At 46.8% G+C, this 14,537-nt stretch overlaps 1 pseudogene; it reads right to left on the bottom strand.

The window, feature by feature from the left end:
- On the bottom strand, nucleotides 1-2,600 carry LOC147967891 (uncharacterized; annotated as a pseudogene).
- Between the last annotated feature and the right edge of the window lie 11,937 nt (nucleotides 2,601-14,537).

Below are 14,537 nucleotides of genomic sequence, written 5' to 3'. Positions count from 1 at the left end.
GGCAGGATACATCTCATAGACGGTCTGAACTTATTTTCCTTTTCCATCAGTGAAACCGGCTGCAGCACCGGAAGCGGGACAGCAGGACAGCACACATCCAGTCTCCAAGCTGCTCTGCCTGCTGCGCGCCAACCGAGCATGCCCACCGGTTCCTCCTCGCCTGCTTGCCCTCCACCTTGTGACTCAGGGTAGATTAGATGGCGTCTTTGTCAGACTAATCTTCGCCTGGGCCTTTATTTGGTCAACCTGCACCTGACATGAACTTTGCACAATTACATTCTGCAAAAAGATACATACTACAATGAACAATGAAGGCAGAAGCGCGGATAAGAGTTTTCTAAACATATTTAGAGGGAAATGTCTTTGCATCATGAACAGGTAATATTAAAATGCAATTTTTCGAAGAACAGATATACAGAAAAAAGAACAAGAAGGGTATGTTCAAAAAAATAAGAAGAGAAAATTCTTTCATGCCTTGATACAAGTTGACACTGTCCATGCCACCGGTCATGCTTTGAACTCCTCTTCTGAGCTTCGTCTTTACTGGCATTGGTGCTCTTCCCCGGTGAGGCGTGGACGAGATCATCCCTGTTGGAGGATTCAATGCTCATGTGCCCCAACTGCAGCCCGAGTGTGTCAATCTCCCGGCGGATGCTGAGCTGCAGCTCAGGGGAGACCAGCACTGAGCAGACTAAGTTGAGGAACGGCGTGGCGGCACTGACAAGGTGCTGCTCCTCAACCGCTTCAGGCTGGCGACCGCTGTGTTATCCCCGTGCCGACGTCCCTTGTGGACACCGAAAACTTTGATTGTGTAGCTCATGTTTCAAGTAGCTCACATGGGTATGAAATTCAGTTACTATCCAGTATCCAAAACTTTGATTGTGCTGCTACCGGCAGGATCAACCAATGTCTCGGTAGGCACATGTGTAAACTTTGGGGACCTACTATTGCTCATAGTGGTGTACGTTATGAGCATTAAGAACTCGAGAAACATACACTTGCCAATATCAGCAATGCTATCCTGGGGGTTATACTCCATCTCCTTGTACGCCCAGTCAAGTATATTCAGTGTAGCGTCATCAAGAGCAACACAATCTTCCCCGAGCTTCTCAGCCCACACAAGGACCCACCTTCCAAGACCTTGCTTACAGAAATGAGAAAAGAAAACATTAACTGTGATGGTGTTGGGCTGAAAAGCCATCTTAATCAGTTTATCAGTGAGAATCATAGCTCGATCAAGGCCATCACTGCAAATGCCGTCCATCAGTGTGTTATATGTAACTTAATTAGGTGAACAACCAACAGCAACAAGTTCATCCAACACTCTCATTGCTCGATTCATCGAATGGTTGTTGCAAAGGCTACGGATCCAAATATTATATGTTAAAATATCTGGATCACAGCCATCTGCAGGCATCTTGTTCATGAAAATCATGGCACCGTTCTTAGCCTGGGCCCGGCAATATCCAATAACAATTGTATTGTACGTCACTACATCAGGAGTTAAGCCACTACTACGCATGTCCAAGAAATGGTTATTCACCATATCCAACCTTCCTTTCTATGCAAAAACCATCAATCAGAATGTTGCTTGTGAAAACATTAGGAACAAGACCACTCTGCCTCATCTTCTGCTCTAGTTTCAGTCAGCCACATGTCCGAGCCTACAAAAGGCAGATATGAGAGAGTTGTAAGTAATATTGTTCGAACAAAACCTCTTCTTGTCATCTACTCATCTCTACAAATGCCCGATATGCCTCGTTTACATGATCTGATCTGCAAAGTCCACTGGTATATGCAGAGAAGGCGATAAAACCTGGCTGCACACCAACTTTCACCATATCATCCCAGCATTTCAAGGCACCTTTTACATTACCAGACCTGAAGCATGAATCCATGTAAACGGTAAATGAGGTACCAACAGAATATCCCTTACTAATCATATGGTCTAGCAACAGTTGTGCATCATCTAGTCTTCCTTGATTGCATGGACCCAGGATCAAGTAATTCAAAGTGGATGATAAGGGTGAAAGGCCTATCTCTTTCATAAGTCAATACAACTCAAGAGCTTCTTCTTCAAATCTCACCTTGCTATATGCAGCAATCAAAGCATTAAAGCCTGCAACACTCACTGGAACACCCTGCTCAACTGCACCACACACAAGCTGCCGGGCATCATCCAATCGTCCATACTAACTGTTAGCACCCCTGGCGACCCGGCCCCACCTGCACAGGAGAGGATGGTGCGACCCAACCGCACACGACGCGCCAACACTCGCTTCTGCGGCCCAGAGTGGCACAACGGACCCGGCCCAGCGACGACTACTACTTAAGGACATCGACAGCACCTCCTGCCTCATCCAGTGGATCACCGAACGGCGGCGGCAGTACGAACCCTAGTTCCTCTTTCGATCGATCGATTCTTGTAATCCCACTTGTATCAGACTGATTGCCACCGTGAGATAATAGATCGATCCCTACCCCTACTCTGTCCCTAACATCTGGTATCAGACGCCAGAAATCCACCACTCTTCCACCGATCTGGCTCACCTCATCGAGACAAGAGGGACTCGCCACGGCCGCCTCACCATCGAAGCCATGGATCCAGCAGCGAAGGCCTACCTCGACAAGCTCACGGTGACGATGGAGGCCAACACCGCGGCCCTCACCGCGGTCACCTCGCGCCTCGACGATTTGGTCGCCTGGAGGCCAGACCTGGAGCGCCGCGTCTCCGATCTGGGCGACGCGGTCACTGCTCTGCAGCAAGCGCGGCCAAACCCCATCATCGACACCAACGGGGGCGCACCGCCGCTTTGATCTACGGCGCCACCGCCCGAGCTGCCCACCGACAAGTTGGGCCTGGCGGGAGGCGATGAGGACGCCCCTCAAGGGTCTAAGGACCACGGCGAGTTCCATCTGCAACGGGGGGCCGGCGGTGTCGTTCCAGACGCCGCCGCCACTCCCGGCCAACGGTTAGATCGAATTCCTGTCTTCCCCTTTCACACATGCTAGTCAAATGCTCGCTGGCTTGGGACAAGCCCATCCTTCCATCTCATTTCCGCAATTCGCGGGCGAGAACCCGAACATGTGGAAGACGATGTGCGAGCAATATTTTTCCATGTTTGGCATCCACAAAACTTTCTGGGTTCCCATGGCCGCCCTCAATTTCTCTGGGACTGCGGCCATTTGGTTGCAATCGATCCAAAAGAAACTCAATAGTTTCGATTGGGAGTCCTTTACTGCCCTGTTAACCACCCGATTCGGTCGCGATCGCCACCAGCTGCTGATCCGTCAGTTTTACACTGTTAAACAGACATCTACAGTAGCGGATTTTATTGAACGCTTTGAATTAATCATTAATCATCTCAGTTCTTACTCAGATTCAATTCACCCATTTTATTTCCTCACTCGGTTTGTGGAAGGACTGCGGGCGGATATTCGAGCGGTGGTCATGGTCCAGCGACCACCGGACTTGGACACGGCGTGTGCTCTGGCGCTGCTACAAGAAGAGGTGGCAGACAACGCTCACGCCGAGGCGCAGCGCCCTACTCCAGCGCGTCCGCCCGACACGTCACAGCGGCTAAGCGTGCCGCTACCCCTACCTCCGCCGCCAGCACGCGCGACACCGCCAGCATCAGCCGCGGATCGACGCGGCACGGACGCCGCACGAGCAGAAGCTTCCAAGATCAAGGCCCTACGCGACTACCGCAGGGCGCGCAGCCTCTGCTTCAAGTGCGGCGAGCGCTGGGGCCCCGACCATGTGTGCCCAACGTCGGTCCAACTCCACATCGTCGAGGAGCTGCTGGAGCTCTTCGGCGTCGACTCCACCACTGAACCAATTCAACCAGAGGCTGTCCAGGACGCGGTAGTGATGGCCATATCCAAGACCGCTCTGACGAGAGGCGTATCACCCAAGGCATTTCAGCTTCGCGCATGGATTCAAGGACGTGAAGTTCTGATGCTCGTGGACTCCGGCAGCACCACTTCATTCATCAATGAGCAGCTCGCCGCGTCCATCCAGGGCGTCCAACCTCTTCCGCGAGCGTATCAAGTGCGAGTGGCGGACGGAGGAACCCTCACCTGCTCAGCCAGCGTACCACAATGCCAATGGTGCTCGCAAGGCCAACAGTTCACGACGGACATGAAAGTGCTGGCGCTGGGCACCTACGACGCGATCTTGGGCATGGACTGGCTCGAGGAGCACAGCCCCATGACCGTGGACTGGCGCGCCAAGCTCATCGAAATTCCCTCGCCGGTGGGGCCAATCCGTCTCCGCGGGCACGAAGCCACATCTTCTACGTGCGTCGTCATCAACGCGCTACAGCTTCAGCAACTCTGCAATACAGGCGCCATCACCCATATGGCGCTGATCTACGCGACAGCGGGGGAGGACAGCAGTGACACACCAGTCCCACCGGACATCCAAGCTGTCCTGGAGGAATTTGAGGATGTGTTCAAGGAACCAGATGGCTTACCACCTCGCCGTGACTGTGACCACAAGATTCCTCTCATTCCAGGAGCTCAACCTGTCAACATCCGACCATACAGGCACAAACCCGAACACAAGAAAGAGATAGATGCACAAGTGGAAGAACTGCTTCGCAAAGGGATTATCCAGAAAAGCAGCAGCCCCTTCTGTTCGCCAGCCATTTTAGTCAAGAAGAAAGATGGGACTTGGCGACTTTGCATCGACTACAGACATCTGAATGCCATCACCTACATCGCCAAGTACCCAGTGCCAATCATTGAAGAACTGCTCGACGAGTTACACGGGGCAGCTTGGTTCTCCAAGCTCGACCTCCGATCTGGCTACCATCAGATTCGTCTCGCAGAAGGTGAAGAGTACAAGACGGCCTTCCAGACGCATTCAGGCCACTATGAGTTCCTGGTGGTGTCATTTGGATTAGCAGGCGGACCAGCCACGTTCAACGGTGCCCTGACGACCACTCTGAAGCCTGTTGATCGCAAGTGCGTGCTCCTTTTCTTCGACGACATCTTAGTTTTCAGCAAGACACTGCGAGACCACATCAACCATCTCCGTCAGGTGCTGCAGCTGTTGCGCCGCGATCAATGGCGCGTGAAGATGTCCAAGTGCGAGTTCGGTCAGCACAAACTATCTTACTTGGGCCATGTAATCAGCAGTCAGGGGGTGTCTACGGAACCAGCCAAGATACGTGTGGTGGCCAACTGGTCAACACCATCTGACGTCAAGACAGTACGCAGTTTTTTGGGGCTGGCAGGGTATTACAGACGCTTCGTCAGAAACTTTGGCATCATTGCGCGGCCTCTGTTCAATCTGCTGAAGAAAGGCGCGCCGTTTGTTTGGACACCTGCTACCAACACAGCCTTCCAGCTCCTCAAACAGCACCTGATTGAAGCCCCAGTTCTTGCTCTGCCCAACTTCGCCAAGCCGTTCATAATTGAAACTGACGCCAGTGACAAGGGAATAGGCGCAATTCTTCAGCAAGAGGGGCACCCCATTGCGTATATGAGCAAGGCCCTGAGCCCCCGTTACCAAGGCCTCTCAACATATGAGAAGGAGTATCTGGCAGTCATCGTGGCCGTAGATCGATGGCGCCCCTACCTGCAACACGCGGAATTCACTATTCTCACTGATCAGCGCAGTTTGACACACCTTACAGAGCAGCGACTTTCAACACCATGGCAACAGCGAGCTTTCACCAAGCTCCTGGGACTCCGGTACAGCATCAAGTACAAAAAAGGGACAGAGAACACTGCTGCTAACGCTCTGTCTCGGGCGAACACGGACGAGGTGCTGCACACCCTCAGCGTTTGTCAACCCGCGTGGCTCGAAGATATCATCAACAGTTACAACACCAACCCGCAGGCACAACGACTTCTTGAGCAGCTAGCCATACGGGACGATCCCAAGGGGCGATTCCAACTCCAGAATGGTCTCCTACGATTCCGAGGCCGCATCTGGCTCGGAGGGACCACGGCTATGCAACAGCACATCATCGCAGCTTTCCACGACAGCCCCATGGGAGGTCACTCCGGATTCCCAGTGACATACCGCAGAGTTCACAGGCTGTTTGCTTGGCCGAAAATGAAAGCACACATTCAGCAGTACGTTCGATGCTGCACGGTCTGCCAACAAGCCAAGCCAGATCGCACAACGTCGCCAGGCCTGCTTATGCCATTGCCTATACCAAAGGAGTCCTGGGATCTGATTACCATGGACTTTGTGGATGGACTACCACAATCAGGACAGTATAATTGCTTGCTGGTGGTTGTCGACAAAAGAACCTGCTTCGATCCCCACCGTCACCATCTCATCGAACAGCCTCCTTGCCTCCACCATTTTCCCATCACGGCATAATACATTCAACAAAATGTTATACGTCACAACAGTGGCCTCGCACCCTGGTTTGTGTATTTTGTCAAACAGCTGGAAAGCATCCCCTGCCCGCCTAAACATGCAGTAATTCTTGATCAGGATGTCATAGCTGCACGCATCAGGGATAACATGGAGCCTGCACATGACACCTGGCAATCCCGCAGCTACAGGGACGAACCCCTTGTGTCATAAGCCTAGGATCATGACGTTGAAGACGGCGAGGCTCGACCGTGGCCCCATCGCGGTCATTTCCACGAACACCTTCCACGCGGCCTGGACGTTGCCCTCGCGGAACAGCAGGCCCAGCAGCGTCGCGAGCGGGGAGAGGCTTGCGTTGTCCCGCCACTGCGGACACGCGCGAGAACGACGAGCGCCTCGGACGCCATGCCGGCGGCGAGGAAGGCGCCGGGGTGGGTTCCCCGCCGCGGCGAGGTGGCGCATCGGGCGCCGGCAGCGAGGGAGAGTGGGAGAGGGAAACTGAGGTATACTGGTTGACTGATGCCAACTCACTCACTGACTACCGTCGGATTCAGGACGGAGCGACCAGATCGAACCGAGTGGTCGGACTATGCATTCTACACACAAGCCAAAGATTAGTCCTGCCGTAGATTTGACCTGCCAATTAATTTGCCTAGTTGACTAGTAGTTCTATATATAGTTATCAAAAAAGACTAAGAGTTCTATATCACTGGCCATGATTCACGGCCGAGGTTAATTTGCTAAGCATGTTAGGCCGAATCATCATGATTCTACGTGCCAAAGTGCAGGTTATAGGCGTTAACAACTTTTAAGGGTCATTGTGCTCCTATGATTAGTCCAAGATAGGCATATGGCGTAGTAAGGTTGGTAATGGGAATTATCATGCATATGATAGTGTATGATACTATCTCCGTAGCATAGTATTATAGCTTAGTATTATAGATGATCTTATTAATTGTAATGAATGACACATGGTAGCATATCATTTATTATGATACGGTATCATAATGTGATACTCAATCATCTCTTTCTTCATTTAATTCAATGTCATCTCATCAAAATTGTTTAGTTGACATGCATGATACTACCTATGATACTCCCATTACGAGCAGCCTAATAACGTTGACGCTTCATGCCTACTTTTTCTTAAAAAGGTAATATCATCGGTAGTCATAAAACTTACACTTGATATTCAGTTTGGTGCTTTTTTGATGCTAAAACTTCGAAAATACGAATTTGTGGTTATCCAACTTGCATTCTCGTGCAAATATGATGCTTCCTCTTATACCCAGGCATATGGCTTGTCAGTGGTTGGGAGTGCACAAGACGTTGGGCGACCCTTGCACACTTTTTTTGCAGAAAACACGCTCACAATTTATTTAACTATGCACAAAAGATATCAAATGTAACCAAAAAAGGGCTTAGGCAGGTGGGGTTTGAACACTCAAACGTACACCCATCCCATCAGTGCAAGTTGACGCTGAAATATGCAACTAAAATTTGTTTATTTATTTACGCTGAAGTTTGTCCAGGCCCACATGTCTACCAGGGTAATTTAGGGGTAGGACACTAGTCAGTGAGATACTAACAACGGGTTAGCCTAATCTAGGCAGTTCCTACCTGTCAGTGGATTAACCATCGGGCGTATAGATAATTTTGCAGAAAAAAAAGATGCAAATAGATTCGACCTTTCAACCTCAGGAATGGAATGGCAGGTGCTAACCACTACACCAAGTACTATCTCTCTAAAGAGAAACACTGAATTTTACCCTAAAAATACTGAATTTTATATTTTGGCCACGACAACTACTTGTATTCAGTTTTTTTTGCCGGACCAAATTTCTGATAACCAGTCGGTCACCTACAATTTTGGTGGTCCCCTGAAAATTTGTGATCGCCCAATTTTTTTGAACTCAAACGATAGAAACCATGTCAAAGATAATATCTTTCGTCTGCATACAATATCAGAACGACGCAGTTAGCTTAGTGGTAGGGTCTATGGTTCTATTCTTGTATTGTGAAATACTATATGTTTGTAAGTTGTTCATGCTCATTTAGAAAAAATGGTCTTGGTGCTGCAACAATGAATTGAACTTGCAATCTTCTATAAGAGAGTAGTCGAGCGGAGCACTGTAATGGGAAGCACTTACTTAAATTGTTTGTTAAAATAAATATATTTAGACATTAAAAATATTTGAATTCAAAATTCGTTTCAAAATTTTGAACGAAAAAACTGGAATTGCCGAGATATTTTGAAACCCGAATTTTCCGGTCCCTTCGAGAAGAAAAAGGGAATTAAGAAAATCTTGCTCGTGGAAAAGTTTCATACATTATGGGTTGAACATTATACATTTTGACGCGATCTTTTATTTAGAAATTCATTTGAAAAAATTTGGCGATAAAAGGCGAAATTTTTCAAAAAATGGTTTTATGCCGAACCCGGGAAAAAAGGAATATGGAAAAAACCTACATCAAATATATAATCAAGTGTATCTCTCTATAGGCATGAATCTGTAGTTGGTGCAGTGGTTGGCTAGCGCATGCGTGTATATGATGTTAGGAGTTTGAATCCTTGTGCACTTTTTTTATTCTCATTTCTCCTGCCGCCTTATGCCTGACAAGTGGAACCCACACATGTTATTGATCAGCTTTTGCTTAATTAAATATAGAATGAGTAGTGCTTATGCAAAAAAAAACACGCTGCCCGATCTGTTCGGGTCACTGACAATGAGTCGTAGCCATGCTGGCATGCCACAGAAGTGCGGGATTCATCTGAATACGAGCGAAGTGACCGTATTTGCACTAGAACGCAAGTTGAATGACCATAAATCCGTATTTTAAAAAATTTAGCACTAAACTGAACATTGAGCGTAAGTTCTATGACTCGCGGTGATATTATCTCTTTTTTTAATATACTCCGGGGCTACCAAGGTTTTGAATTTTTCACTCTATTTTAAACTGATAGCACCCCCGAACTTAACATCGATTGATGCACGCAGTCTTCTATGATTGCATAGTTATTAAGAATCTAATATCACCAAAGGTGTGCAAGTTGCAAGAAAAAGGCCATAATTAAGCTGAAACAACCAAAAAGAAGAAGAAGATTACATCAAGGTGAGATTCAGACCTAGTTCAGAATACGGAAAACTTCGCAATAATTTGGAAACAGTTAAGGTACCGTGAGACATCCTGGAACTAGGAAAGATCTTAATTTCCAAAATAGGCCTTAAGTCCAGATATTTTCTTGTGAGTTTTGCCTTTGGCCATCTGAACTTTATGTATCCGTCACGGTTTAGAGTCCCAGACCAAGATGACTTGTGGCAAAACAGCAAGCAAGCAAGCCAGATTTCATCGTGTGTGCAAGTCAAAGATTTTGTCCACTTTGTAGGGTTTGACCTTTCAATTTGTAGGTGGATAATGTTGTTCATGTAAAAGCATGTAATAATATTGTGGAGGGGCTCTTTACCTCACTTCTTTCTTTATAATATAGTACGCACACTCGTCCGTATTCAAGAAAACCTGTTAATTTCCCTACTTCTATGTCAGCTAGCATGATTTATGGAGCACTCGCAAAAAAAAAGCATGATTCATGGATGAGGTTAATTTTGCAAGTATTGTAGACCAACCAATCATGATTCTGGCATGCCTATGTCCCAGAATCCCTATGCCTTTGGTGGTAATAATACTGTTGTGACTCCTGCTTAGCTTAGGGCATGTACAATGTTGGCATATGGATGCATATGCCTCATGACAAAAAGTAATTTGAGGCATCTACATTAAATTTTCTCTCCAATACAAACTATCATTAATGGGCCTCATTAAGAAATAGAAAATAAAGACTCTAGTACACATGCATTTCTACTTTTCACTCCAACCTTTTCAGCTTTTGTCACCGGACCATATTTTTTCTTTTCAAGTACCCGCCTCCTGGAGAGGATCCCGCTTCCCTATTCGAACCTACTTTACGTCATATCCGATCATACATGGCATACGAGGCATCATCTTGAGGCTATGCATTGTACATGCCCTTATATGCCTATTCACCATTATCATCTCAAAAAGAAAATTCATCACTGTCATTTTTTTTTGCTGCCACTATCATTTTTTAACTACAGTACTACCTTTCTTTTGACAGTAACCAAAATACTACTCTAGACTTGTTTTCAAAAAAAAATACCACTCTAGAGTAGAGCGAGCATCTTTTGGTACTTTAGTCAAGATTCAGGGCGGAGCCCTCTCGCAAAGAAAAGAAAATAGATCCAGAACAGGGCACGGCCCAGCTTTCCGAAATGGAGCCCAGCTATACACTTCGGCGTCGAAATTCAGAGCGAGGTGACTGTCATTCGTCCATGCGTGGTTCATTCGTTCATTTAGTCCCGTATCGGAAATCCGATCACACACTCTCCTCCTTAAATATGGTCAGAGAGCAAGCAGGGCGTGCCAAATGGAAGCACACCCCGAGCACGAGGTCGATGAGACCCGTGCGCCGGTGGCCACGTGCGCGGTATGCGCACTTAGCAAACCAAACGTTGTCAATCGACATCCAAGTGCGAGGCTGATCATCAGCAGCACGGCCATCAAGACCAGATGGAGCGCATGACAAATGCGCTTGGCAATATATAATATACAACATTTTTTTTAGTTTCGTTAACTTTTTTATTACTTTCTTGGTTGAGCAAATCAGAAACTGCTGAAAGCGTCGGGGAGGACGATCCCTTTTATGTTTCTTTTTTCGCATTTTTTCTTCTTCTGGTTTTTTAGATGAATTTTGTTTCTGTTGTTACTGACCATCATTTCACGTTTATGTGACCCACACATATTTGTAGTCCAATTTTGATTCCCCAAAAAACCGAGTTGTATGTTGGAACAAAAACACGTCATCGGTCTGCATTCAAAAGAGTATTCAGTACTATACTATTTTATGGTGTAGTATAATTTTGTAGGTCTAATTGATGGTCAAACTAAATCTCAAAATATGTGTGGATCTTGGAGCATCTCTAGCAGACTCCATATATCGCCGACCCGCAAAACTCGTTTACAATTCGCGGAAAAAAGGATATTCTGTTTTACAATTTCGCTATGCGGGGTCTACTCAGCCAGTGCCCGCGCCGGCCCGCAAATCAGATGGGTTTTATATAAAGTTGACATGTATGCCACATATTCAAAATTATTAATTCAATAGAAGATAAAATATCAATATTACAGTACAACAATCATCCAAATTACAATAATTATTGAAATCACCAAAGCAAACTAAATAATTCAATACAAAACTTGTCCCGAATACAAATCACGCATGAATTAAATGAAATAAATGCAAAAATGGAATGTGTTACTGCTCAGCCCTTTGCCAATGGTGCTCAATGAGATCCTCCTGAAGCTGAAAGTGGGTGTTTGCATTTCCAATCTCCCGGTAGATCTGAAGAAATGCTCTAATGCGGTTAGGATCTCTAGCTGGTTTGACACGACTACCCACATTGTCATAGAAGAACTTCAAGTTCATGCCTCTCTCATCTTTGAGAATCATATTGTGAAGAATAACATAGCATGTCATGATGTTTTTTAAGGATTGTTTGTCCCAAAAACGAGCAGGACCACGAACAATGGCAAACCTAGATTGCAAAACCCTAAAAGCTCTTTCAATATCTTTTCGGGCTGCCTCTTGTACCCTTGCAAATTCATTTTATTTCTTAGTTTTGGGGTCTTTGATACTCTTGACAAATGTGCACCAAGAAGGGTAGGTACCATCTGCAAGATAGTATCCCTTTGTGTACTCATGCTCATTGATAGTGTAGTTACAAGCAGGAACATCACCACTAGCAAGCCTAGCAAACAAAGGAGATCGTTGCAACACATTCATATCATTGAGAGTACACGGCATACCAAAAAAGCAATGCCAAATCCATAAATCCTCTGATGCTACGGCCTCTAGCACAATTATTGCATCACGAGACTTGCCACAATACATTCCATGCCATGCCTTCGGGTAGTTTTTCCAAGTCCAATGCATACAATCAATGCTTCCTAGCATGCCAGGCCAACCTCTTCTCTCACTTAATGCCATCAACTTTTTTGTGTCTTCCTCGTTGGGTGCCCGAAGATATTCAGGACCAAAGACACGGATGATCACTTTGGCAAACCTACGCACTGACTTAATTACAGTATCTTCACCAATGCGAAGGTACTCATCGGCATAGTCAGCCGGAATGTTGTATGCAATTACCCGCATAGCTGCCGAGATTTTTTGATATGCACTAAATCTCTTCAAGCCCGCGACATTTCTTCTTTGTGTAAAATACCGACTATTGGCCTCGCGAGCTTGCACTATTTTTACAAAGAGGGATCAATGCATTCGGTACCTTCTACGGGTGCGGCGGATATGCTGGATTGTCCGCGAAGTAGTCTTGCATCAACATCTCGTTCCCGAGATGGCAATTTCAAGGAATGCAAAGACGGCTGACGGTCGATCCTCGCCATCTCTTTCGGTTCTCATCTTCGTGCTCCTTCACGATGAGGGCCATCACCAACATCTGCTGCCGATGGTTCTCAAGCAATGTCTCAACATCCGAGTCATCCGAATCGGACGAATCCTCGAGCAAAAACCTCTCACGAGGGCTCAATTCCATCTAAATTCACAAATACGAACGCTGCATGGACCAACTATGCATATCGCATCCCAAAGCACAAGCACAAGTACTCACCGGCGGCTCGAGGCGGTGGCTCTGCGGCGGTCGATCCCCCGGGGGGGCAACTAGGGGCAGCTCGGCTCGGCGGATCCGGGGAGCCGGTGAAGTGGCTAGGTGGAACAGGGTGAGGGGCGCCCCAGCGGCGTGATTCCGTCCGCATATATGGCCGGAATCGCCGGCGACGGACGGGTGGAACCAATGGCGGCCGACTGTGGAAGGGGGTGGGGAATGGGCGCGGGCTAAAACGTCCCTCCCGCCAACCACTTTTCTAGGATACAGGGCACTGTCGGGTCGAGGGGGAAACCTGCGTTTTCGCGGGTTGAGATGGGATTTTACCGCGCCTCTCAAAAAAAATTTACGGGTCCGACGCGTTTATAGTGTCTGATTGGACAATATTTTTCATGCGGATCCATATTTTGATGGTTATTTTACGGGTCGGGCATTATACGGGGTCTCTAGAGATGCTCTTAGGATGGAAAATAATTAGGTGCTGCAATTCCAGTGGTGTTTTTTTTTCTTTGAGCTGCAATTCCAATGGTGTTGACAATTTGAGACGCCTTCTTGTGATCTAATTCAGCCTTTGTTAATAGAAAAAACGAGCTATGTTTTTCAAGATCTTAAATCGATGTTCGAGTCTTAAGGGTCTTTTTCCACCGGTAATGTTTTTTGGGATGAGAATATGTGGCACGCATGTCTCGTGGCACTGAGTTTTTTGCGGACAAAGATCAGATGACATACAAACGACATATCACCGTGTGCCTCGCGGCCTTCCATTCACCGCCCAGCCTGCATCTAAAGGACAGCAGCTTTCCAAGGCAAAAACAGCAGCTTCCCAAGACAGCAGCTTCCCGTGTCACCTGTCCGTCTCTTGCACATGCTTTTATTTTTGGTTTCCAATTTTCAAACTTTTATACCTTTTGAACAAAAATTCCAAATTAAGTTTTGTTTTCAAATTCGTGCTTCTCGTGATGAGGGCTTTCGAATAAGATTCATTTTGAATATGTTGATGAATTTAAAAAATAAATATTAAGTTTTAATTCTTGAAACTTAGTACGAGAGACTGATAAAAATAGATTTTTGTGCCTACAACTGACAAAAGGTGGCTAATTTTTTATGTATGAAACTTGGTAAGAGCGAGGGAGAAAATCGCAAGTTCATATAGACTGACACTTAAAACTTATTATGCCCTCGTGCGGGATCCAACTACTTCACGAATCGCGAGGCAATCGAACGTTCGGACAGGGCTTGACAGGTGCGTGCCCCTGTGAATTTTCGATGCTTCTTGTGGGCACTAGGACTCCTCGGGCTATCTCAGTAATGGATGAAAGGGGTCCATCACAATTTTGATGAAAAACCACGGGTTCAAATCATGTGCACATCTCATTTTCTATAGTAAGAAGTTGGTAGGTAGGTCCAAATCCGCGTGAATCATCAGCTGATATACTGATGGTCTGTCAAGTTTCATCCTTGACAAATTCACATAATTAAGAAAAACAAGCCACCTATACGTCAGG

This window comes from Triticum urartu, chromosome 5A (genome assembly GCF_056163025.1).
Source record: "Triticum urartu cultivar PI428250 chromosome 5A, HENAU_Tu73, whole genome shotgun sequence".
Lineage (NCBI taxonomy): Eukaryota > Viridiplantae > Streptophyta > Magnoliopsida > Poales > Poaceae > Triticum > Triticum urartu.
This window is presented reverse-complemented; position numbering and strand designations above follow the sequence as displayed.